This window comes from Pleurodeles waltl, chromosome 9 (assembly GCF_031143425.1).
Source record: "Pleurodeles waltl isolate 20211129_DDA chromosome 9, aPleWal1.hap1.20221129, whole genome shotgun sequence".
NCBI lineage: Eukaryota > Metazoa > Chordata > Amphibia > Caudata > Salamandridae > Pleurodeles > Pleurodeles waltl.
The window spans coordinates 1072941830-1072966009 of record NC_090448.1 but is presented as its reverse complement, the minus strand read 5'-3'; the positions used below and the strand labels follow the sequence as shown (position 1 = coordinate 1072966009).

Sequence of the window (24180 nt, the reverse complement as noted above, 5' to 3'; positions counted from 1 at the left end):
TCATTTTATTTTTCGCTCAGCCAGGTTAGGGTAGGGCGGGGCTGGAATGGGCTGGAAGAGGAGTGGTTTGTGCACCATAAGTGTGTATGCGTATTTGGCCGGCCGTGTTGGGCCGCAAAACACACATGCACACTTTCCATTTCTCCTCCTGGCTGTATTGCACAGCCAGGAGGAGAAAGAGCACAGACCTTCAGTCCCTTTGTGAGCCCCGAAGCAGGCCGCTCACAACAATCATGACGCTGCTGTCATGCTGGTGACAGCAGCTTCGTGATTGGCTGAGGGGAGTCTGGGAGCCTGTGTGCTTCCCGATGAAGGCGAGGACGGGGGAGACAAACCCGTCTCCCGCAGTACAAGGTAAGTGTTTTAAACAAAAAAACAATTCTTTATTAATTTATTTCAGTGGCAGTCGGCACTCCTCCTTGGCCATCTGGTGAAATATTGTCTTCAGCAGTGTTTTATTTATGGATATATTCTTTGGTGCTCTGTTACCTTTGAAGGGTCTTTTCTTGTTTTTTTTTTTTTTTTTTACCTTATCCCGCCATTACCTTCAGTAGCCCTTTAAAACATCAGTGAGTGAAAATGGAAGCAGCTGCAAGGGCGTACCTAGTTTCCTACTGACACTCCAGGCTTTCTGGTTTTTGAGATCTTCCCGAGTGCCCTTATTACCATAATCTGATTAGCTCTTGTCACCAGGCCCCCTTTGATGTCGCCTGTGAAGCCAATCAATTACTGCCAGTGCTCAAGGTAAATAAAGATTGCGAAAGAACAGGGCTGCGTTCTGTATCAGTAGCATGTGTTCTGTTTACACTCCCTCTGAACAATTGAGCTCCTCTGAGCAGCAAAACAAGTTGGAGTGTCATTAAGTTGTGATTTTCCTTATTGAGCAACATTAATTAATTAAGATGTTCCGCACAGTAACATGAGCGCCTCAATTAGCTTGTATCAGGTCTTCTTGCTGTCTTTTCATGTAATTGCTATGCTGGGCTTGGCGCAGCTACAAAACCAGAGAGAGCCTGCATATACTAGTCATTCCCGTTTAGTTCCCACCGAGAAAATACATAAAGATGATAGTATTTAAGAGTAATAAAGGGTACATTTCTTGTAGCTAAGCTCCTGACTTCTTGACACGGTCACCTGATTTCAAAACACCGCTGCGGAACTTTACTAAAGTATAAAAAGTGTATTCTGGGCCCACCACTTTAGCTTAAGGCGCCCCACGTAGCAAATTTTATACTGCTCATGTTAAAAAAAAACTACTGTACATTTTTTTGCATTTTAGTCTTGCCCAAATTCTGTCAGCTCCAGATGATTTCTGTAATCCGATTTCAACCTGAACCCACACATCAAACTGTTCAGTGCATACCAACGCACGTTACTGATTCTCCTGCTTCAGTAACAAGCACTGGTAACACCAATAGGTCTGACTTTTAATTTATTGATGGAAACCTTCATATATGAGCATTAATGGAGAAGAAGAAAACCTATAAGGCATTAAGCACGTTGACCTCTTGATATCCGAGCAGCATGCACACCTTGACGTTGTATAACATAATGGACATCATGCATTTTTTTTAGCAAACTTTACAATGAACTGCAATGCAAATAAAGGAGCGGTACCTAAAAATGACATAAATTGAGTGAAAAGTAAGCATGAATATAGTTAAAGCAGGCAAAAGTGTTAAATGGTGAACTGAAAGTCAGTGTCAGATTATTGAACAGAGTTGAGATATGACCCCAAAATAATACATGCAATTCACAGATCAACTCAATTTTAAACCAAACACACGCCATAGGTCCCTCCCTGGTGCTCTCCGTGGCTGAAGAGAATTCTAACTGCTCCACTTGTTCATGACCAGTTAATAGTGAACTATGCTTGTGGAAATCCACTCGTTGCCTTACAAGAGATGCTTGGACCTCACAATTTATGGTTAAGGCTGGAGACGAGAGATTGCCATCAAGGCTAAATGATCAGATTACAATCTTTGATTAGTTCTGTAAGCTTTTTGTATCCTCTTTGCGAGGCACAACCAATAATCAAGTTGATCAGTGAATGACTAGTAATCACAGCAAGATCGGTAACCGGCTAGCCTGAAGTTTAGAGTGGCCAGGAGATAGTCTGGTGGCTCAATGGAATAATGACTGTCAGTGTCACAGGTTAAAATCCCAGTAGGATCCTCAACCTGTGCTCGCTGTAAGGGTAAAACAGTTAGTACCATTGAGTTGGTAAGCAATATGTAACTGCTTTTCAGAGCCAGGATGGCCTAAGGGGTAAACAAGCACTTTACAAATACAAATTGTGTTATCATCAATTGAAATTTATAGTGACCACTGTTGGCGCGTCAGACTTTAATAAGTAAACTTACAAGGGGATGGGAATAGGTTGATGAACCTTTTGACCAACGCTTGAGATGTTCCCATCATAAAGACTCTGTACCAATACTGATCAATAACCAAATGTCAATTATCAATATCAACTATCAACAATAATCAATAACATTAGTAATCAATAGGAGTCTGTAATTGACACACCATGACCTTTCAGTCTTGAATAATGACACCTTTATGTACAAGTTAGAATATTTATTTCCCTATATTAACAATGCTAATGTCACGTAGGTTAACCTCAAAATCAAATGATAAACATACCGAAACAGCACTGGCTGTCCAAAGCGGCGAAAGAAACACAATCTAATCAAGGCTTGAGCTACTACACATTCCCAAATTACAGTGCAAATTAGTAGCAAGAATAATTGCGCAAACGATATTACATACATTTATATTCAGCAAAGAAAAGGCATCAGTTGCTGTTCTCTATATTAAACTTAATTAGTGAGAACCTTAACTAACACTAGATTAGAATTAGAACATTAGGGTTCATGCAAAATTATTTTGTCAACACAATTTTTGGAAAAACAAATAACTATGGCTCTGTCAAAATAGTGCGGTTGGTACCTAGAAATAAAAGCAAATAGGCATAGCAAACAACATTGTATTCAAATACCTGTCCTCAGTTTGGATCAGCAAGCAGTGTCAGTCTTCATCCTCAGGACATCAGTCTGGTCAGCAAGGCATCAAGATTCAGCATCAAAATTCAGAAAAGGCAAAGTCTCTTTAAGTATTAAAGTTAAGCATGACTCTTATCAAGATACTCAGAAAATAATGGCTGGTGAATGGTGAACGGATAGATTCTCCTCATTGCAGTCCGTTAAGTTAGATTTCCTAAAACTACTTCCCAAGTCCCTTTTGGTCAAGGGATTGCATGTTTACACTTTGTCAGATAAAACTAAAACATAAAATCTACATTTCTACTAGTACACGGTTCACATTACGATGATTGGCTCCTTTTGTGATGTTCTCATCATCGGGCTCATCAGGTAAAAATATAGTTGCACCTTATACTCCAGTCAGTATGTGTAGGAGGCTGGACTGGCTTGTAGTGAGTACCTAGGGGTACTTGCACCTTGCACCAGGCCCAGTTATCCCTTATTAGTGTATAGGGTGTCTAGCAGCTTAGGCTGATAGATAATGGTAGCTTAGCAGAGCAGCTTAGGCTGAACTAGGAGACGTGTGAAGCTACTACAGTACCACTTAGTGTCATATGCACAATATCATAAGAAAACACAATACACAGTTATACTAAAAATAAAGGTACTTTATTTTTATGACAATATGCCAAAGTATCTCAGAGTGTACCCTCAGTGAGAGGATAGGAAATATACACAAGATATATATATACACAATACCAGAAATATGCAGTATAGTCTTAGAAAACAGTGCAAACAATGTATAGTTACAATAGGATGCAATGGGGACACATAGGGATAGGGGCAACACAAACCATATACTCCAAAAGTGGAATGCGAACCACGAATGGACCCCAAACCTATGTGACCTTGTAGAGGGTCGCTGGGACTATTAGAAAATAGTGAGAGTTAGAAAAATAACCCTCCCCAAGACCCTGAAAAGTGAGTGCAAAGTGCACTAAAGTTCCCCTAAGGACAAAGAAGTCGTGTTAGAGGAATAATGCAGGAAAGACACAAACCAACAATGCAACAATGCTGGATTTCCAATCTGGGGTACCTGTGGAACAAGGGGACCAAGTCCAAAAGTCACAAGCAAGTCGGAGATGGGCAGATGCCCAGGAAATGCCAGCTGCGGGTGCAAAGAAGCTTCGACTGGACTGAAGAAGCTGCGGTTTCTGCAGGAACGCAAAGGGCTAGAGACGTCCCCTTTGGAGGACGGATCCCTCTCACCTTGTAGAGTCGTGCAGAAGTGTTTTCCCGCCGAAAGAACGCCAACAAGCCTTGCTAGCTGCAAATCGTGCGGTTAGCGTTTTTGGACGCTGCTGTGGCCCAGGAGGGACCAGGAGGTCGCAAATTGGACCAGGAGGTAGAGGGGACGTCGAGCAAGACAAGGAGCCCTCTTAGTAGCAGGTAGCACCTGGAGAAGTGCCAGAAACAGGCACTACAAGGATGCGTGAAACGGTGCTCACCCGAAGTTACACAAAGGAGTCCCACGTCGCCGGAGACCAACTTAGAAAGTCGTGCAATGCAGGTTAGAGTGCCGTGGACCCAGGCTTGGCTGTGCACGAAGGATTGCCGCCGGAAGTGCACAGGGGCCGGAGTAGCTGCAAAAGTCGCGGTTCCCAGCAATGCAGTCTAGCGAGGTGAGGCAAGGACTTACCTCCACCAAACTTGGACTGAAGAGTCACTGGACTGTGGGAGTCACTTGGACAGAGTTGCTGGATTCAAGGGACCTCGCTCGTCGTGCTGAGAGGAGACCCAAGGGACCGGTAATGCAGCTTTTTGGTGCCTGCGGTTGCAGGGGGACGATTCCGTCGACCCACAGGAGATTTCTTCGGAGCTTCTAGTGCAGAGAGGAGGCAGACTACCCCCACAGCATGCACCACCAGGAAAACAGTCGAGAAGGCGGCAGGATCAGCGTTACAGAGTTGCAGTAGTCGTCTTTGCTACTATGTTGCAGGTTTGCAGGCTTCCAGCGCGGTCAGCAGTCGATTCCTTGGCAGAAGGTGAAGAGAGAGATGCAGAGGAACTCGGATGAGCTCTTGCATTCGTTATCTAAGGAATCCCAAGAGACAAAGACCCTAAATAGCCAGAAAAGAGGGTTTGGCTACTTAGGAGAGAGGATAGGCTAGCAACACCTGAAGGAGCCTATCACAAGGAGTCTCTGACGTCACCTGGTGGCACTGGCCACTCAGAGCAGTCCAGTGTGCCAGCAGCACCTCTGTTTCCAAGATGACAGAGGTCTGGAGCACACTGGAGGAGCTCTGGGCACCTCCCAGGGGAGGTACAGGTCAGGGGAGTGGTCACTCCCCTTTCCTTCGTCCAGTTTCGCGCCAGAGCAGGGCTAAGGGGTCCCCTGAACCGGTGTAGACTGGCTTATGCAGAATTGGGCACATCTGTGCCCAAGAAAGCATTTCCAGAGGCTGGGGGAGGCTACTCCTCCCCTGCCTTCACACCATTTTCCAAAGGGAGAGGGTGTAACACCTTCTCTCAGAGGAAGTCCTTTGTTCTGCCATCCTGGGCCAGGCCTGGCTGGACCCCAGGAGGGCAGATGCCTGTCTGAGGGGTTGGCAGCAGCAGCAGCTGCAGTGAAACCCCAGGAAAGGCAGTTTGGCAGTACCAGGGTCTGTGCTACAGACCACTGGGATCATGGGATTGTGCCAACTATGCCAGGATGGTATAGAGGGGGCAATTCCATGATCATAGACATGTTACATGGCCATATTCGGAGTTACCATTGTGAAGCTACATATAGGTAGTGACCTATATGTAGTGCACACGTGTAATGGTGTCCCCGCACTCAGAAAGTCCAGGGAATTGGCCCTGAACAATGTGGGGGCACCTTGGCTAGTGCCAGGGTGCCCTCACACTAAGTAACTTTGCACCTAACCTTTACCAGGTAAAGGTTAGACATATAGGTGACTTATAAGTTACTTAAGTGCAGTGTAAAATGGCTGTGAAATAACGTGGACGTTATTTCACTCAGGCTGCAGTGGCAGGCCTGTGTAAGAATTGTCAGAGCTCCCTATGGGTGGCAATAGAAATGCTGCAGCCCATAGGGATCTGCTGGAGCCCTAATACCCTGGGTACCTCAGTACCATATACTAGGGAATTATAAGGGTGTTCCAGTAAGCCAATGTAAATTGATAAAATTGGTCACTAGCCTGTTAGTGACAATTTGTAAAGAGAGAGCATAACCACTGAGGTTCTGGTTAGCAGAGCCTCAGTGAGACAGTTAGGCATCACACAGGGAACACATACCTATAGGTCACAAACTTATGAGCACTGGGGTCCTGACTAGCAGGGTCCCAGTGACACATAACAAACATACTGAAAACATAGGGTTTTCACTATGAGCACTGGGCCCTGGCAAGCAGGATACCAGTGAGACAGTGAAAACACCCTGACATACACTCACAAACAGGCCCAAAGTGGGGGCAACAAGGCTAGAAAGAGGCTACTTTCTCACAGTATGGTCATTGTCTCCTCCTGAGAAAGTCAGTCTTACATGTTACAATACAATGTTTCATTCTACAGGAACAACATCTTCTAGCAAGCAGGTCTCATGAGAAAGACCTTTAGCTACAAGCACATTAAGTCAGTACAGTGGAAAATCACAACTTTATTATCTAAACATTGATTTTATTAAACGCTTAAGAAATGCAGCTTGTCATGAGGCATTGCAACTAGACCAAGACCTCCACTAACTTAAGGCTTTCAATTAATAAATAAATTACATAATGCATAACCCTTAATATGATCTATTAATACATTAATCAAACAAATGCTCATCATTTCATATTAATAAGCCATTTATAAGTATACTTCGTGAACACTGGTGGACATTCTCGTGGTCAAACTTTCAAATGTATGCATTATGTTTCTCTAGATTATTACATTTCCTACGCAAATTCAGCACTCAGGATACATAAATATTCATTAATAAATTCTGTTAAAATCCCTGTGTCAGCACCACCAATCAAAAACTGCACTTCAACCATGAAGCTATAAAGAGGTCACTAAGCAGTCAAGGGCAAAAGCAGCTAATGACTGTAAAACAAGAAGTGACCAAATGCCATCTAAGGCCGGACAGAAGGAAAAGGAAGCCATCAGCAGGCAGACAACATTAACAGTGCTGTGAGAGATGCCTATTGATTTCTCGAATTAGACCAAACAGACTCCTCTGCTGCTTGGAGCTGGAATGGCACATAGTCAAGATCCTAACAAAACCAAATAAACACTGGCAGTGCTCATATGCCTGGCTTTAATGTACTGCAGCCTCCTCACACCGAAGCACATCTTTCACTCCGCGTTCATGTTCATTAAGGCAGCCACACAGTCATGCTGCACTACACGGACACACTGCTCAGCTTACACAGACCCACACCTGCACTCACAATGAAAAACCTCTCACCCAGCACTCACAAAGGGACACCACTTACCCTGCATGAACATGGGTAATTATTCACTCTGCATTAACAGGGTCTCACCATTTACTGTGCTTGCAAACCAGCACACCACTCACTCTGCGCTCAAAAAGGCACATAATTCACTGTGTTTTCTTTATTCAGTTCGTAGTTTGTAAACATTTTTAACATAACTCTGCCGTGCAGCAAATAATGCATGTATCAACAGGCACACCATTCACTTGCACTCACATGAGGACACCACATACCATACATTCAAACAGACACATAACTCGCCCAGCACTCACCTCTCATTGTACATTTACATGGCCAAACCCTGCTGTTACACAGGTACACTGTTCACGCTAACCTTATACACACACACAACTCACTCTACTCTCTTATAAACACCCACCCCACTGAACACACCTTGGCACACTATTCACCCTCATTTCACACAGGCACTTGGCTCAATCTGTCATAGCATGGGTACAGTTTTCAACTTGCACTCACAGAGTAATCATAATGCTCTGAAAGGGGCACAACTCTAAAATATTACTCACAGTTTACCAATGTTGACCGGACCTAAATTGCTTGAATTCTCTCCTTTAAATATGGTATTATTGGTTTACACCTGACTGGCATATTTAATTTACTTTTAAGTCCCAAATATGTGGTACTACATGGATGAAGGGGCTCTAAATTAAATGCTACCAGTGGGCCTGCAGCACTCATTGTACCACTCTCTTAAGTCGCCTTTTAAAATATCTCAGGCATGTCATTTCAATCCGTAGTGCAGTTATAAAACTGCCAATTCGACCTGGCAAAATAAACCTTTGCCATGCCTAAAGCTTCCTTTCTAATACATAAGGCACCTTTAACGCAGGCTCTAAACAGCCCGTAGGACAGGGTGTATTGTATTTAAAAAGTGAAACGTGATTTTAAGTGTTACATCTCCTTGTAATGAAAGTCACCTAGATTTGTTTTTTCCATTACTGTAAGGCTTATCTATCCCATTCGATAATATTGGGTTACCTTATTTCATTTAATAGTGCTAAAATTTGACTGGGAAAAGAGAGGGGTGTCAAGTTTGGACCCAAACCTGGAAAAAGCACTTTTAGAAAGTTAACATTTTCTTCTCCTAACCATTTGGTGTCTGCTGCCTGTGTCCTGGGTCACATGATTGTGAATAGCCTGACAGTTGACCTTTTTGTATTCTTCCCACACAGTGAAACAAAGGAAGGCTCTGGGCCTAATTTAGATGCTGGCGGGGGGGGGATACCCCATCACACACGTGACAGATATCCTGTCTGCTGTATTACGATCCCTTTATATCCTATTGGGAATGCAATACAGCAGGTGAGGTATCCGGCACGTTTGTGACGGAGTATTCCATCCACCAGGATCAAAATCAGGCCCCAAGGGCTGGCAGGATGGGTCATCCTGCCAGGATGGGTGGGGCAGAGGTGTTCCCTACCCCACTTACAGTTCAATGGGCTGCCTCCAGCATACATGCACAGTGACCTGACAACACACATTTGTCACCCCAGATTTCTTTGAGCCTTGTCAGGGGAAGGGAAGAACTTTCCAGAACCAGATGTAGGGCTAGCCAATATTTCATCCCCAAAACAAAGTTCAGCACAAGGTATAAATATAGGATCACCTGAACCACCTCTTCAGTACACTCCTGGACAAGGGGAAGTCTTCATAAGCACTGTGTTGTATTCCAGAGGACTGCCCTGCTGTTTAATGCCTGTCTTGTTCTTCATAGGATTTCCCTGCTGCTTGAGGATTGCCTTGCTGCTTGAAGGAGGACAGACTATCTTCTTAAATCCATGGCTAACAGAGTGACTCCAATAGCTGGTTGGCTGGCTTCTTGGGTAAGATGCAGGGACATCACAATCTCCAAAGACCTTGAACCTTCACCTGGCCTCTGCTGGAGTGAGTTCTAACCCCCCAAGTGGTGCAACCCAGGTCCTGGATCCTTTGTAGTGGTGCTAGAGGTACTGCTCCTACCTAACCACCTAAAAGTGCCAGAAGAACTGATAGAAGACAGGAACATTCTTGTCATCTAAACTGCCAATGGCACATCGCTGGTCAGCCTGACTTCCCCGTAGCTCCCTCTACCTTCTTCTCCACAACAGCAAATTATGTTCAGTGGGAGCTTCGAGTGATGATATCCATTTCAGAGCCCTTTTGGGTAAAGTTTTGACTTCCAAAAAGTGGTCTAAATCTAAAGCTAAAAATCTTCAACAGGCTCAGTGATGACAGGCTCCCACTGATGACGGCTACCTTCCTGGACATCCATCTTCTCATGTTCAGAGCTTTTTTCCCTACTATCATGGATGGCTTCAGCGAGACCTCGTCCAATGCTCACCTGTGAATATGACTCCTTCTTGGACACAACCTGTTGCCTTTTCCCACTGAACTCTAACCTTGAATACAAAGGTAAGACCATACTAGGCCCAATCCACTTTGTGAATCTGACCCGTGCCTCATCATAGTCAGCCTTAACTTTGACTTTGCCTTTGTATGGCACAACCGGTTATTGTGGTTGTCACTTTGATCTTTAGGTGCTATTTTTCACTAAACACCCCAAGGGGTGGCGTTAGAGTGGCAAAACGACGAGAAATGATTTCCTTTCTCCTCATTTTTTGCTCTTTCGATGTATGCTGCATTTTGCAATTTCCCATTTAAAATTGTTTTTGTGCATAAAGATGTTCCTTACTGCACAAAAGCAATCTCCCCCTCAAAACAGCCATCCTTTCACTTTCGCGCAAAGGTGTCTGTGTTGGCGCATGGCAGTAAATTTAGTGCAGGAGGAAACACAGAGGTGAGCCATATTCTAGTAAATACGGCACATCTCTGCGTTTTGAAAATGACGGTGCGCGATGCTGCAAAATTTAGTGCAGCGCCGCGCAGCATGATTTTCCAATAAATCTGGCTCTGACTGTGTTAGCAATGTAGAAAGGATGTGGAAAAAAGACTTATGTATAAGCCTAGATCCCTTAATTCAAGGTAGACCTGGAGAAGAAAAAGATAAATTATAAAGTTCATAAGAACAATAGGAACAAACGTTTTGTTATGGTGTGGGCACAGTGATCGCATGCACCCACATCTAGTGAAAATGTGATGTTCCTGCCATCAACCCCTTTCAGAAACTCACTCCAGGGCTTATTTTATCTAATCGAAGAACATTGTTGCCTTACCCTCCTAGATTGAGGACAGGGTCCCTTCAGAAAAAGCAAACCATTGGACTGCTGTAAAACTATAACAGACAAAACTCGAAAAATAAGGTTTGTCATATTATGATGGAAAAAACATGTAACCATCAGCTATCATTTTTTGTCTATTCTTCCAGTGTGTCCATTTGCTGTTTTTGATCCCTATTGCCAAGCTATTTTTTTCTGCTCTAGACACTTTTTGCCTCTAAGTGGCACATCTCAGAGAGACATGTGACACTTTATAGTGTATGTTAAAAGGATGATGGCTAAACGGCTTTGAGTGTATGTCATTCGGTCTTTGGGTGATCATGAAAAGAACAGGAAGGAGCTTCACTAAATCCTTTCCTTGAGACAAAAGCAAATAAAGACATGCACAAAATGTGAGTGCATGTGTTACTATGTCAATATCTGCCTGATTGGCTTTGCTAGTGGTGTGAGACTTTTAATACATTTACAATTCATTAGGTTATTTTATTACTCCCATATACCCAGTGAATTATTGTGCTAACAAGACTGAACAAGGAAATTACTGCATACATTTGTTGAATATGCTCCACAATACTGTACGCAAATGAAATTCCTAGAAGTCATAGACAGTGAAGCATAACTGCGCTCTATCATGAACTAATATAAATTTGATAGACAAAAATGGGTACCTTAATTTGCAGCAGTGAATAATAAACCACCATTTATATTGGTGTCTGTTAGCAATGGGTTCTTTGGTTGACAGTCAGGTTACCCCCTGTTCAAGCAAGGACCCTCACTCTAGTCAGGGTAAAAGAGAATCACCCTCAGCTAACCCCTCCTTACCCTCTTGGTAGTTTGGCAGAGCAGTAGGCTTAAATTCAGAGTGCTAGGTGTAAAGTACACCCTGTACCTGATCAATCAGTCCAGGGTCTGTACCCTCAGACTGGACCACTACCTGGCAGTCCAGGACATCCTGGGGGCATACCTACCCCCCACCAGGTTAGAGTTTACCCTCTGAACCTGGCCATCTAACCCAGAGTCACCACCCTGCGGCTGAACCACTGCCTGACGCACCAGGACTTCCTTGGGAGCACACCTACCCCCCATCAGGTCAGAGTTTACCCCCTGAACCTGATCATTCAACCCAGAGTCACCACCCTGCAGTTGAACCTTTGCCTGGCACGCCGGGACTTCCATGGGGGCACACTTCCCCCCTCAAGGAACACACCAGCCCCAAGGGCCACACAAGAGTCTGACTGGCACAGGTCTCCTGACCTCTGCCCATCTGACAGAGTCTGGATTCCCCCCAACCCAGAAATGGTCTCACCAAGGTCATTCCTGAGGGTTCTGCTCTCAGAGCTGACCCCTGACCCTCCAGGTTCTCCAGGTTCTCCACTGGGGTCTGCAAACCCCACTACACCCTCTGTCTGGACTTCTGCACCCCCTCACTACGAGTGATACTGCAAAACACCAGAACTGGTGGGATGCTGGCTACAGCGCCCCCCCCCCCAAGTTGTCCTGACACTGGGGGTCTCCCTCAACAGATGGCCCTATGGAACAGGCTAGGCTCCCCTCCTGGTGTTCCCTCCTGGAACCCTCCAGGACCTGGGCCTGGATCTCGGGCACCCTGGGCCTCAGCCCATCCCCATTCCCTCTCCTCTGAGACTGGACATGGGGTTCCTTACCCATCCCACTACACTAGGACCTACCTGGGACACTACAATCCTTCCCTACCTCACCTGGCTGGGAAATACCTAGACCACTCCCTTCAGGAGCACCCCCAAATGCCTCTTCAGACTCTCTGGTACTCTCTCAAAGGTCTGCCTCCATTGTAAGTTCCCTGGGGTCAGATAATTCACACTCCACTTGGTGTTGGCATAGCTCTGGAAAATAAGGATTAGACATATGCTTCCCAGCAATTACATCACACAGCCCCTTACATGGATTATCCAAACTACCCTTCACCCAACCATCCAGTGACTCAGCCTTGAAAAAGTACCCCATATCAACCTCCTGAGACTGGTGAGACAGTACCTGACTGTCCCTGACACTGAACCCACACTCTTCTGGGATGTCTTTACACTTCATAACCAGGACTTCTACCTGGGGGAACCCCTCTCCCTGTCACTCTCACTTAGAGTCAGTAGAGTGCACCTCCCACTAGTAGGAATATAACTCCCCATGCCAGTTCCCCAATCCACCTCCGGGACCCTTTGCATCACTGGAGCTACCTCATACCCCTGAACCTTCTGGTGTGTGTTAACTTCCTCCTTCAAGGAGGGCACTGCATCTCTGGGCATGTGCACTTCTTCAGCAGTACTGGATACAAGATTATTGCTGCCACCATCTGAACTGGACTCAGCCCTCCTGGCTTCCAGCTTTAGCTCTTTGCAGCTCAGCTCTTGAGCTGCCAACCTTTCTTTTGCCAGGGCTAATGCTCTCTTCTCCTCAGCCCTCTCAAGCTCTGCATCTAGCTCTTCCAGGCTCTGGATTCGAGTTAGGAGCCAATCGTCTCTTTCTTTTCCCTCCTCTGGGCCACTGACCTCCAGCTCAGAGTAGTCCTTCTCCTCAGACTCATCTGGTTGTGTTGCCTGACAAAGGTTCAACTCATATTGAAACAGGGCTGACTCAAGATCCTCCCTTCTGGATTTTTTATTCACAGCCAGTCCCCTTTCCATGCAGAATGCTTTCAGCTGCCACTTTTTATAGATAAATAGGTGCCAGAAATTGACTTCCATTCTGCAAAGACTTCACAACCAAAAACCCGAGTCCCAAGATACCAACAGTATATCCAGGAAGACATCAGAGAACAAAAAGCAGAATCACAAGACAAGTAGTGTGTGGTTACGTAGTGGTCTGAACTCAAAACAGTAGTGTACACTTAATTACTGTATATCAAGTACAAATACAAGTCCAATCTCACCGCTGCCACCAATGTTAGAAATAGGGTCTTTGGTTGACAGTTAGGTTACCCCCTGTTCAAGCAAGGACCCTCATCTAGTCAGGGTAAAAGAGAATCATCCTAAGCTAACCCCTGCTTACCCCCTTCGTAGCTTGGCAGAGCAGAAGGCTTAACTTCAGAGTGCTAGGTGTAAAGTATTTGTACCAACACACACAATAACTTCATAAAAGCACTACAAAGTGACACAACACAGGTTTAGAAAAATAGAGAATATTTATCTAAACAAAACAGGACCAAAACGACAAAAATCCACAATACACAAGTCAAGGTATCAATAAAAATGCAAAAAGAGTCCTTAAGTAGTTTTAAACACACACTAACAGTTAGCGTGAAAATGTACCTTGGGTGCGTCAAAAATAACCCCTCACAGGCAAGTGTGCGTCAAAAAGGGGTTGCGATGCGTCGATTCCACTCACAAGCGGGACTTTGCGTTGTTTCTCCTTTCGTCGGGTTGGGGCGCATCGTTCCTTCTCTCCACAGGAGAGCGATGCATGGATCCGGTCAGCACTCTCAGGTCCGGGCAGGCCTTGTGTTGTTTTTACACGCCCAGCGGTGTTTACGTCGGAAATTCAGCCGCACAATGATCCAAAAACCACGCAGCATGGGTTTGTGATCTCCCAGCCTCCGTCAGCAATGCTGCGCGTCGCTTCTTCTGTCACGTTTCTAGCAAGCGTTGATTTTGACGGAGCCAGCGCGTGTCGTTTCTTCAGCCACAAATCGGAGTTGCGTCGATCTTTTCCCTGCACGGTGCTCTGTGCGTAGATTTCCTCCTCTTAGGCTGCTAGCTTCTCCTTTCAGGGTCCCAGGAACTGGATGGGTACCACAGGGTAGAGTAGGAGTCTCTCCAGAGACTCCAGGTGCTGGCAGAGAGTAGTCTTTGCTGTCCCTGAGACTTCAAACAACAGGAGGCAAGCTGTAAATCAAGCCATTGGAGATTTCTTCTCAAGGTGGAAAGCACACAAAGTCCAGTCTTTGCCCTCTTATTCTGGCAAAAGCAGCAACTGCAGGATAGCTCCACAAAGAACAGTCACAAGCAGGGCAGCTCTTCAGCTCTTCTCCAGGCAGAGGTTCCTCTTGTTTCCAGAAGTGTTCTAAAGTCTGTGGCTTGGGTGCCCTTCTTATACCCAATTTATCCTTTGAAGTAGGCCTACTTCAAAGTAAAGTCTCTTTTGAATGTGAAATCCTGCCTTACCCAGGCCAGGCCCCAGACACTCACCAGGGGGTTGGAGACTGCATTGTGTGAGGACAGGCACAGCCCTTTCAGGTGTAAGTGACCACTACTCCCTTCCCTCCTAGCACAGATGGATCATCAGGAAATGCAGACTACATCCAGCTCCCTTTGTGTTACTGTCTAGTGTGAGGTGCAATCAGCCCAACTGTCAAACTGACCCAGACAGGGAATCTACAAACAGGCAGAGTCCCAGAAATGGTATAAGCAAGAAAATGCTCACTTTCTAAAAGTTGCAATTTCAAACACACAATCTAAAATCTGAAAACCAGCTTTACTAAAAGATGAATTTTTAAATTGTGAGCTCAGATACCCCAAACTCCACATGTCCATCTGCTCCCAAAGGTAGCCCCCATGTTAACCTATGAGAGGGACTGGCCTTGCAACAGTGAAAAATGAATTTAGCAATATTTCACTGTCAGGACATATAAAACACATTACTATATGTCCTACCTTAACCATACACTGCACCCTGCCTTTGGGGCTACCTAGGGCCTACCTTAGGGGTGCCTTACATGTAAGAAAAGGGAAGAATTAGGCCTGACAATTGGGTACGCTTGCCAAGTCGAATTTACAGTTAAAACTGCACACACAGACACTGTAGTGGCAGGTCTGAGACATGATTACAGAGCTACTTATGTGGGTGGCAGAACCAGTGCTGCAGGCTCACTAGTAGCATTTGATTTACAGGCCATGGCACCTCTAGGGCACTGTACTAGGGACTTACTAATAAATCAAATATGCCAATCATGGATATCCAATTGCATACAATTTACACAGAGAGCATATGCACTTTAGCACTGGTTAGCATTGGTAAAGTGCTCAGAGTTCAAAAGCCAACAGCAACAGGTCATAAAAAGTAGGAGGCAAAAAGATTGGGGATGACCCTACATTACCAAAAAAGTCCAACAGTGGCCATTTTGTTTTCTTTAACAGTGTACATAGACATAATTTTGCACTGTGAAGATTTTGGCCCTCATTACAACCCTGGCGGTAAATCCCGCTTACCGCCGTGCAGAACACTGCCAACATACAGCTGCGGCTGCGGAATTCCGCTACAGGTATTACGACCCACAGCCCGGAATCTGCCACAATACAGACACCCACACAAGTCCACCACACCAAAGGTCAGTGATAAACTGGCGATACCGACACCGTCACGCCAACAAGAATACGCCCACACTATCACGACCCACAAATCAACGCAGCGGTATTTCAACCGCGCTAATCCATTGGCGGTACACACTGCCGCGCTCAAAATACACACACATATACAATACACAACCACATTGGACAGTTCAAAAATACACACACTTGATACACATACACACCCACAACACTATTAAACACACACCCACATTACCCACAAACCCTTACTACCAGAAATTTGAAAGCAGGCCACAGCGAGACACTACCTAAAACAACAACAGCATCCACAGACACACAACAAACTATGGGGGAAGATGAGTTCCGTGGCCTCCAGACACCAGATTGCTGTACAGAGGACTGTCAGTGGACCCCCGCCTCCTCCCCCACAACTAACAACATGGAAGGAGCAAGTCTTGGTAATACTGCATCCTGAGGTCCTAGCAGGAGTAGCAGGAGGACTGGACTCTGGTAAGTCAAAGCCTTACTACCTTATCCCCCCACCCCACCTGTCTGCCATCACATACTCCCACCCTTACCCTTACACCCATCACCCCAGCAACCCACAGATACCCCACTAACACAACCCACACATCCCTAAACAAAGCCCTGCATGTAACACCAATGCATGGATACCCATCACCCAAGCATGTCCAGTACAGAGACTCACTCATGCCCCAAAATCACCAATCACAGAGAGGGTCAACCACCCATTGCACACAATGGCACACACAAATACAATAATTATGCATTTACACCCCACCAGGACCCCTACCCAACGTCACTGGACAGGAGGTGCCAGACATATCCAGTCCCCCCACAGAAGAGGCCCACAGTGATGACCGCAGCTCTGCACAACTGGATCAAGATGACCAGCCCGGACCATCTGGGACCTCAGGACAGTCGGTTCCCCTGACACTGTCACAAGCCACCACAGAGCCTCCCCCATCAGGAAACACCAGCACAGCACCCACCCAGTGGGCCCATCCCTCTGTCCCCAGGACAATTCTATCAGCAGTGTGTCCACCACTACAGGGAACCCAGGCAAATACACCAACCCAAGACAATCAGGGACCTGGGGGCAGTGGCAGTGGGCACACGGTCAGGGGACAGAGGCACAGGATAACAGGGAAGCTGGGAGGACTGCTGTGCGACAGGGGTAGGACAGGCCCAGGGAACCAACACTCCACGAGGCACTCTCCAACATCATGGGAGCTTACCGTCATTCCCAGGAGACGATGGCAACGGTACTGGCCAAGTTTCAGGAGACCCAGCGGCTGCAGGAGGAACACTACCTGGGGATCAGGGAGGACTTGAAGTAAATTAACACCACCCTGGTCACCATTGCAGGGGTGTTGGCAGACCTTCTCAACACCAGGAGGGACACAGTGGCACAACAAGGGGCCCCTGACACTATCCTGGACGATGAACAGCCCTCCACCTCCACCAGCACTAGTGAACAGGAGGCACCAGCACCCCACCCCCTGCAGATGGAGAACCACCCCACAAACGGTCCCTGAGATCCAGGAACAAGACAGATAACATTGCCAAGACCCCCGCCAGGAAATAAGACCCCCCTGAATGTCACCCTTCTGTCCCACTATGTCACCCTGTCCATCCTTAAACTGCCATTGCTCCACTTCATATGCCCCATTGGACAATGCACCTGTGAAACAAATAGACTGGACTCTGCCATGGACATTCCTCCACCATCCCCCCAGACCATTTTACAACCCCCTCCACTTATTAGCACAGGAATAAACACACTTCAATCACAAAATAATCTGGAGTCTGTCTGTGCTTTCACAAACATGTAATTGCAATAACTATGGAATATAGCAATGTCAATTTACTTGTTCACATACCAATGTAACACAGCTGTAGGCCAGCAGTAAACATAGCAGAGGGCACAAAGTGGAACCCAGATCTGTGAAATGGAAAGTTAAAGTGACAAGTCAGGGTCCTTACACCAAATGAAAATGACAGACTTATGCTAGCTCCAACAATAGTATGAGATGTGGGAAGCAGTGAAATCGTCTTACCTGTGTCTCACTGGAAGTATTGTATGATGATGTTTTTTCGGTTGTCGATATCCTTTTCTTCTGCTTCCTCTTCTTCACTGTCCACAGGCTCCACAGCTGCCACAAGACCACCATCTGGCCCATCCTCCTGCAGAAAAGGCACCTGGCGTCGCAAAGCTAGGTTGTGCAACATACAGCAGGCCACGATTATCTGGCACACCTTCTTCGGTGAGTAGTATAGGGAGCCACCTGTCAGATGGAGGCTCTGGAATCTGGCCTTCAGGAGGCTGAAGGTGCGTTCGATCACCCTCCTAGTTCGCCCATGTGCCTCATTGTAGCGTTCCTCTGCCCTTGTCCTGGGATTCCTCACTGGGGTCAGTAGCCATGACAGGTTGGGGTAACCAGAGTCACCTGCAAATGTCGAGGGACAACTGTTAGACACACACTAACCCTTAGGGACAGCCCCATACCCAGACAGCAAATGAAACTGTGTGGGGACTTTAGGCTCACCTATTAGCCACACATGGTGCCTCTGGAGTTGCCCCATCACATAAGTGATGCTGCTATTCCTCAAAATGTAAGCGTCATGCACTGAGCCAGGATACTTGGCATTCACATGGGAGATGCACTGGTGTGCCAAACACACCATCTGCACATTCATAGAATGGTAGCTCTTCTGGTTTCTGTACACCTGTTTATTCCTGCGGGTGGGGGGTACAAATGCCCCATGTGTGCCATCAATGGCACCAATGATGTTGGGGATATGTCCCAGGGCATAAAAGTCACCTTTCACTGAGGGCAAATCCTCCACCTGAGGGAACACAATGTAGCTGCGCATGTGTTTCAGCAGGGCAGACAACACTCAGGACAACATGTTAGAGAACATTGGCTGGGACATCCCTGATACCATGGCCACTGTTGTTTGAAAAGACCCATTGGCCAGGAAATGCAGTACAGACAGGACCTGCACTAGAGGGGGGATTCCTGTGGGATGGAGGATAGCTGACATCACGTCCGGCTCCAACTGGGCACACAGTTCCTGGATTGTTGCACGATCAAGTCTGTATGTGACTAGGATGTGTCTCTCTTCCATTGTCGACAGGTTCACCAGGGGTCTGTACACTGGAGGATTCCGCCATCTCATCACCTGCCCCAGCGGACGTGCCCTATGGAGGAGAACAGCGAGCAGAGAGTGATCCAACACTGAGGTATCACAATGTGTTATTTGCAGAAACGTTAATAATCCTCAATGTGCCGGTATCTGTCTACATTCCCGGCCTAGATAGGTGTGACGCAGTTAACATCCATCCCATGTGGCCTCCTGAAATGTCGGCTGCCTGACCTGTAAGGTGGGACAAGAGGATATGAGGTAACTGCGCTGGCGTTCTATATCGTCGCAGTAGGCAGGCAAAGACCGCGGCGCAATTCTGCATTGGTTAACATTGGGCCCTATGGGTCCCAGGAGCCAATGACGATGTGCGCCGGTGGTGACGGTAGGCATAGCCGCAGACGTGACCTCCATTTTCTGTCTGTTCACTCACTTGATACCTGACCTTCAACAGGAGAGGACCTACACTGCAAGTGCTGCTGTGACCTGTGTCTGGAAGCGACAATGGCTCATGTGTCTGGGTAAAGGACCCCTGCCTTCACTTCGGAGGAGTTGGAGAAACTAGTGGATGGGGTCCTCCCCAGTACACGCAACTGTACGGTCCTCCAGACAAACAGGTGAGTACACTGTGAGCATGCTGCATGGGCAATACCTGTTTTGAGTGGTGTGGATGGAAGATACATGGGGGAGGCTGAGTCCTGCATGTGCGGATGGGGAGTGTATGTTCGTCAGGGCAAGGGTGGGAACTGGGGGGCAATGAGTATGATGATCCGGACGGGTAAGTAATTTCCTTTCCCCCTGTACCCTTCCTCTAGCTCAGTGCCCACCAGAAGAAGGGTATTTGGCGTGCCATCGCCAAGGACGTCCGGACCCTGGGGGTTTACCACAGATGGAGCACCACTGCCGGAAAAGATGGAAGGACCTGTGCTGCTGGAGCAAGAAGAAGGCGGAGGCCGAGCGGGGATGGCCTCCCAACGTGGGAGGGGTGCCCCTCGCACCATGGCCCCACTGATGTTCCAGATCCTGGAGGTGGCCTATCCGGAGTTGGATGGGCGCTTTAGGGTATCACAGCAGCCACAAGGGGGTGAGTACACTCTAATTCAACTGACTCTGTGTGCATTACCAGGTGTCTGGGTGGGGGAGGTGGGCAGTGGAATCCCCTAGGCCATGGCGAACTTGGTAGGCAAGGTCCCTTGTGAGGCAGGCCATGTGGAACCCGAAACCCACCAGTGGTAAGAGCCATCTACACCTAGTCAGACTCCTGTGACTTCCAGGTGTGCAGCAATTGGGCTTAGGCCTCGTACCCCATGGTCAGCTGAAATTTCTAGGAACTGTCTGTGCATGGCGTAGTGCAGAGGGCTGCTCCCTGTGATTTGAGTCTGCCAATGGAAGTGGTGTTGCATGCACTGAACATGTCTTTCTTCTGTTCCCCCCCCTTTTTGTGGTCTCCCTGTTCTTGTGTGCAATAGCATCATCAGGCAGAGGAGCATTGGCACCAGAGCAGGAGGGAGCTGCAACCCACTTGGCCCTGGAGGGCAAAACAACGGAGTCTGAAGCCGCCAGTGGGACAGAGGGCGAGGGGAGCTCCACGGCGGGGACAGGAGCAGACAGCAGTGACAGTGATTCCTCCTCTGATGGGAGCCCCTTTGCGGTGGCGGGCACCTCTGTGCCCACCGCATCAACAGGTATAGCCGCCACCCCCATACCAGCACCGCGCTCCCAGCAGCCCCTCAGCGTGTGTCCCGTGCCCGCTCACCCAGGAGGGTGGGCATCTCCTTCGCCCCAGGCACCTCAGGCCCTGCCGCAGTCAGCCCTGCTGCCCTCAGTGAGGAGGCTATTGACCTCTTGAGATCCCTCAATGTTGGGCAATCTACCATTGTGAATGCCATCCAGGGTGTAGAGAGGCATTTGCAACAAATAAATGCATACCTGGAGGGCATTCATTCTGGGCAGGTAGCCCAACAGAGAGCATTTCAGGCTCTGGCCTCAGCACTGATGGCAGCCATTGTCCCTGTGTCCAGCCTCCCCCCCTCCAACTTCCTCCACCCAGACCCAATCCCCTGTACCTCAGCCTATTGCAAGCACACCATCGGACCAGCATGCACACTCATCAACACACAAGAGTGGCTCAGGCAAACCTAAGCACCACACATACCACAGGCACTCACACAAGCACCATCCCCATGCAGACACAGCAACATCCACTGCCTCCACTGTGTCTCCGTCCTCCACGTCCTGCTCCTCCCTCCCTGTCTCGTCTCCACTCACACCTGCATGCACTACATCCTCAGCCACTGCCTCCATCACCAGCACGCCCATCACCACACACCACTCACGTGCACTCACCACCCCCACTAACATTCACACATCCCCAGTTTCCTCTCCCAGTGTGTCATTGAGCCCTCCTCCCAAAGAACACAAATGCAGGCACACACCCACCCAACAGCCATCCAACTCACAACAGCCTCCGGCCCATGCACCTTCACCCAAATTCAGCAGACGTACACCTCCTACAACCACTACCTCTTCCTCCACTCCCAAACCCCCTCCATCTTCCCATCCCAGTGTGTCTAAAAAACTCTTCCTGGCTAACATTGACCTCTTCCCTACACCTCCCCCCGCCCTTCCCCTAGGGCCAGGCTTTCCAGGTTCCAGCCCAGCACCTCAGCCACCACATCCCCAGGCACAGTTGTGCCAGCAACTGCCGGGGCATGGAGTGCGCCACCCATCAGGGCTGCCAGTGTGCCACGTAGCGAGGGCAAGGACATTCCGCCACCTGCCAAGGTGAAAAAGGCACCCACATCCCTGAGGGAGAAGCCGAACATACCAGCCACCAAGGGCTCAGCAAAAACCAAAGGGGATAGTGGCAAGACAACTGCGGCACCATCAAAGCTGGGGAAGGGACAAAATCTGAAGAGCAGGTCAGGAGAGGGCATGGTGGCACCGACTGAGGGAACAGTGTCACACTTTCTGTCTATGACCACGCCAACCTGTACGGCGGCGAACACCGCTAGCTGCCCCGCCACCACAACAGCCACCTGCACCGCCACCTGCACTGCCACCTGCACCGCCCCTGGCATGTCTGCAGCCTCAGCGACTGTCCCAAACTCAGGAGACATCCTGCTGTGTCCCTCGGCAGGTGCTGACCCATGCACCGCTGTCAGTACCGCTGCAACAGACACTGCCGCAAGCACCGCCACAACAGCCACCACCGCAAGCACCGCCACCTGCACCACCCCTGGCACGTCTACAGCCTCAGCTACAGTCCCCAGCCTCTTCCCCAGTGGGCAGCCATCCGAGGCTGCAGGAGACGTCCTGCTGTGTCCCTCAGCAGGTGCTGACCCATACACCGCCGCCAGCATCGCCGCGACAGACACCGCCGCAAGCACCATCACCGGCCCGCGGCGTCCTCAGGCACAGGCACCCCTGCTGACATGGCTACCATCCCCAGTGGTCAGTCATCTGAGGCTGGAGGAGAGTTCCTGGACCCTGGGCAGCTTCCATGAAGCATTTCTTCCATCACTGTTTGCACCTGCAGGTGGAAGGCACAGCCGCAGCAGTGTGGGGTATGTCGCTGCCTCCAGGGCGTATCATGCTACCTGAACCTCGCAAATCTCGTGGCACGCACACCTGGGGGGGAATTGTACCGGCCACACTGCATGTGGAGCACTCTGGGCACCATGCCCCCTCCAGAACCAGTGGAGAAAGACATCCACTACGTCAGTCCTTGGCAGGATGAAGCACTTTGGGCACCAGGCCCCCTCCAGAACCAGTGGAGTATCGCATCCACTACCTCAGTCCTTGGCAGGAAGAAGCACTCTGGGCACCAGGCACCCTCCAGAACCAGTGGAGTATCACATCCACTACCTCAGTCCTTGAAAGGATGAAGCACTCTGGGCACCAGGCCCCCTCCAGAACCAGTGGAGAAAGACATCCACTACCTCAGTCCTTGGCAGGATGAAGCACTCTGGGCACCAGGCCCCCTCCAGAACCAGTGGAGTATCATATCCACTACCTCAGTCCTTGGCAGGATGAAGCACTCTGGGCACCATGCCCCCTCCGGAACTAGTGGAGAAAGACATCCCCTACCTCAGTCCTTGACAGGATGAAGCACTCTGGGCACCAGGCCCCCTCCAGAACCAGTGGAGACTTTTATCCACTTGGGAGACTGTGGCTTTGCACTCCCCAGGATAAAGTAGTGTGCAAACTACCCACTGGAGAGACTTGAGAGACTGTGGCTTTGCACTCCCCAGGATAAAGCAGTGGGCAAACCACCCACTGGAAAGACTTGAGAAACTGTGGCTTTGCACCCCCCAGGATACAGCAATGGGCATGGAGCCCCCTCATGCAGCAGTGACGTTGTGCGTTCATCAGGCTGAGGTGCCCCCTCCCCCTCCTCCTGAGGTGCCTGTATATTTTAGATCTGATGCCCCAGCAGTGTTCTCTCTGTTTCCAGTCAGGTATCATGTGTGGGCCTCGCCCATGCATTTTTGGCCCAGTGGTCCACAGAAAATGATTTGTACACTATCTGGACTTGTGTAGTTGCTGTACATATTTGTATATACTGAATTTTTACTTTTGACGAATGTATTTTTAATGATTACAATTGTTACAATCATTTCCTTTTGTCCTTGCGTTCTTCCAGGGGGTCGGGGGTGTATATGCAATGTTGCTGCATGTATTTGTGCGTATGTTGTTGTGTGTGAGGGTGACGGTGGTGGTGTTGCGTGTGTCTGTCACTCTCTTTCCTCCCCCCCCTGTGTTGTAGGTGCAGTACTCACCGTGGTCGCCGCCGCAGTTCGTACTCCTGGTAGAAGAGGAACACCAACATGGGCAGGACGTGAAGTTCGGGCTCCATGGTGCCCTGGTTCCTCGTGGGGTGTTGAGAGGTAAGTGTTTTCCTTTCTCTGTACTGTTTCCGCTGTGCTTTTGGTTGTGTTGGTTCCGCCCCGGAAAAGGTGGCGGATAGGTCTCTTGTAATACAGTGGGCAATACTTTTTCTCCCGCCTGTCTGTTGGCGGTGTTCGCTGCGCTGTTTATTTCTACCGCCGTGGCGGTCGGAGTGTTAAAGTGGATGTCTATGTTGGCGGTTTCC

At 48.4% G+C, this 24180-nt stretch overlaps 1 long non-coding RNA gene across 1 annotated transcript in view; it reads left to right on the top strand.

The window, feature by feature from the left end:
• The first annotated feature begins 279 nt into the window (after positions 1–279).
• LOC138258779 (uncharacterized) overlaps positions 280–24180 on the top strand; it is a 121869-nt gene continuing 97968 nt past the window's right edge. The window contains exons 1-2 of the long non-coding RNA XR_011198564.1: positions 280–354; positions 9201–9309. This is a non-coding gene — a long non-coding RNA (uncharacterized lncRNA). The remainder of the gene's footprint in view (positions 355–9200; positions 9310–24180) is intronic.